The following is a 4,022-nucleotide window of genomic DNA, read 5'->3' on the forward strand; positions in this document are numbered from 1 at the left end:
ACAATATTTATAAAATCAAAAGTACCAAATATGCATAACTCATCAAATAACCCATACATTTGATAAATATCAAGTAAAGCACATTAATACTTCAAAATAGACATTTTTGACGTTGCAGAAAGTTTTCACAAAGCAACTTGAACTCATATTGCTAAGTTATTGTTGATCCAAACTCTCTCAGTAACTTGATGATAATCCTTTATACCTAGCGAAAAATACTTAAGTCTGTTTGATTCAATTTCAGCGATCATCATGGAGTCTATCCAGTGATCGTTGAATGTATTGGAAACTTGTCTAATGAACAAGTATTCTTCAAGAAGGCAAAACTCACTAAAGGAACCTTCAACGATGTCGAAGATAAAGTTGAAGACAAAGACAAGCAGTTTGTGATCTGAAGCGGTTTCAGTAATAACAAGCATGTCTACAATCAAATGTGAAGTCTATTCAAGATTCAACGGACATTGAAGAAACTCTAGAGTTATGTCAGTGCCAGCGATCAAATGAATCTTGCTCTACAAGGTTAGTTTTTTTTCTTATCCTCCAACACAAAAAGGACAACCCCATACCTGTTCATATACAACCAAAAGCCTGTATATCTAAAGACAAAGGACAAGCTCACATCTAGAAGCTTGCCACGTGCTTTGTACCCTCTTACTTGCATTTAATGAAATGAGTATATATAGATAAGGAGACTCTTCTCCATACCCGCGAAGCTAAGCTTACTTACAGTGAAGAATATCACATACATGCAAGACTAAGCTTACTCTTAAGCGAAGTTATAGCATCTTCTCAAGCAAGCACTTTTTCTCTTGCTTTTCTGTATCTTGTGTGCTTCCTAGATTGTTTAGATAAGTTATGTATCTTGTCTTCTTTCACAAACAATCTATAAGTTCTGTATTGATCTTCTCATATCAATAAAGTATTTTAAAAAGTGAAAATTGTGTGTTTGTATTCATCTCCCTCCCCTTCTACAAACTGTTATCTATAAACTCTTGTAGATCCGTCTGAGACTAACAGTTATATTAAACCTAGTTTTCAAACCCATCTCTTACTTCCAAAATGGAAAAAATTTAGATCCACAAACATCCGACTCTAGAAACTTCTCAAAGCTAATAATCAAGCCAAATAGACACCAAACATCAACTCAAGCTTCAAATCCACCAACAACCTAAACATAGATTTTAAAACACCTAAGAAGCATACCTCTTCGATCTTGAAGATCCAAGCCTAATCCTTTGCATTAGTTGACTTAGATCTCCTCCAAAATGCCCCCAAAATGATGCCCAAGAACTTCCAAGATCGCCACACAAGGAGAGGGATGAAGATGAGGAAAGACCTTAAATTCGACCTTCTTTAAATGCAAAGACCCTTTCCCGCAACCTAGCCTGTGATCTGAATCACGTGGATAGTCGCTCATGTCCTTGGGTCAACCAGATAGTGGTCTACACGACCTATTTGGTGACCTACTGTAACAACCCTCACATCTCAAATACATATAATTCACATCATCATTCTCATTATACTAAAATAGTATTATTACAAAACATGAACTATCAAAATGTATTTTTAATACATATGCATAACAAGCTAATATTAACATTTAGGGGTTGTTTACTAGGTGCTGACCGGTCAGCAAAGCTGACTCGGTCAGCAGTCAGTTTGTTTACCAAGTTACCACTCTGACCGAGATGCTGACCGAATGCTGACCGAGACCGCACGAAAATGTTGCTTACCCGAGTCAGATTTCTTCTTTCCATGCTTGCCCCTTTCACACAATTAGGTTTTCATTGTGATTTTGAAGGTGATGCGTATCCTCTATTCTTTCAAATCGATTGTCTTCATCAAAGAATCAGAATCTTTCGCCTGTATTGATCTGTTTATTCAAGGGGTAGGCGAGATTTCTTCATTTTCTTGGTGGAAATATCGACTTCTTGCTCTTCGTCTCAACCCTAATCGAAATCCTAGGGGCCGATTTGATTTTCATGGGTCGATTGAAGATGTTCTCGTTTGCTTTCCTGAAGTCTTGATCATTCCTCTATCTCGTCTAATGCTTCAATTGATTTTCGAAGAGGATTCTATTGAAGACTTGGAWTTTTTGTGTATGGATTTGAAGAAGAATCGTTGGTATGCTGAAGCCGGCTGGGTATTGTATTTGGGGGATATGATCTGGGCTTGGATTATTGCTAAAATCCCCTTGGGCCTTCATGATATGGATAGCCAAAAAAAAAAAAAAGGTGAAAATGGGGGGAGAGAGAGAGAGAGAGTATGTGTGTGACCCTCTATTCTTCTTCTTGTATTTGATGGTTTTTTTTATAAATAATATATGAAAAGATGTAAAATGGTATTATTTTTATTGGTAAGCATTTATTTAAAAATAATCATATATTATTCAATATATAATTACAAATAGGGTTATAATGGTCACTTACCGGAATAGCACTTACCGGAATAGCACTTACCCGGGTCAGCACTCTTACCCGGACAGCACTTACCCGATAAGATTTGGTAAACAGCCCCTTAGACTTTTCCCTTGCCTTTATATTTCAGAGCACGCTGTCATGCAAAACAGGTTAATCCAACATCTGAGCGTTAGACCAAAAGGTCTAGTGAGTGTATAATCTCATACAACAATATATATTCCAAACATTCAGTTTAGAATCAAACCTGTTCCGAGACATAAGTATATTTATGTTTCTCGTGGATTACACCGCCATCTCATTCTCATATCTCTTTCTCACTCGCGGTTCCACCGCCCATTATATCACTCTCGCGGTTACACCGCCATCTCATTCTCATATCTCTTTCTCACTCGCGGTTNTCTCACTCGCGGTTACACCGCCCATTATATCACTCTCGCGGTTACACTGCCATCTCACTCGCAGTTACACTGCCCATTATATCACTCTCGCGGTTACACCACCATCTCACTCTCAGTTACACTGCCCATTATATCACTCTCGCGGTTACACCGCCATCTCACACGCAGTTAACACTGCTCATATCACTTTCGCGGTTACACCGCCATCTCATACGCAGTTAACATTGCTCATATCACTCTCGCGGTTACACCGCCATCTCACACGCAGTTAATACTGCTCATATCACTCTCGCGGTTACACCGCCATCTCACACGCAGTTTACACTGCTCATTATATCATTCCAAAAACATTCTTTCAAAAACATCTCTTTTTATCCGGACTTGGAGTCCGGTCATAACCGTCCGGATTAGATGTCCGGTCAATACCCTTTAAAACTCTTTCCTTTCCATCCGGATTACAAATTCGGACAAACACTTAGAAAAATAATTCAACCTTGTCCGGTTTAGTAATCCRCTCAAAACAATACTTTGAAAATAAACCAACTCCTTTGTCCGGATTACAAGTCCGGACAATACTTCAATTATAACGTTGTCCGGTTTAAAATAAACCGGTCGATACACCGCACAACCTTTGTCCGGTTTAGAGTATACCGGACAATATATCACAACCCTTTGACCGATTTAGAGTATACCGGTCACCCCTTAGCCGGTTTATAGACTTAACCTTTTGACACACAAGCGGTTTAGAAATAAACCGATAACCTCTTGGCCGGTTTATATGATATCCGGTCACCTCTTGACCGGTTTAGATGATACACCGGGCAAAACATGGGCGGTTTAGTTATCCAGATTTCAATCCGGACAACACTTGTACGGTTTAATCAAGAACTTTCATAAAATGCTATAAAATTCAATATAACCAGTTCCAAATGCTTATCATATTGTATATAAGCAATTCATATCCAAAGCTCTAAAACACTCACCTTTTAGAAGTTGAGAATCAAAACCTTTTGATATCTTTTCTTCTTCCTTCTGTGCAGATTCTTCAAATATACTTGAGAGAGAATTTCTAAATATGGAAAGTGTGTTTGTGTGTATTTTCTCTTCACAAAAACTTTATATGCATACATCCCCACAAGGATTTGAGAGGCGGCTTAATAGCCGACCCCTCTCTCCCTTCTTTTCTTTATTTAAATGCTCTCAC

The sequence above is a fragment of the Cynara cardunculus genome (genome assembly GCF_001531365.2).
Source record: "Cynara cardunculus var. scolymus isolate 2C chromosome LG 10, CcrdV1, whole genome shotgun sequence".
Taxonomy (NCBI): Eukaryota; Viridiplantae; Streptophyta; class Magnoliopsida; order Asterales; family Asteraceae; genus Cynara; species Cynara cardunculus.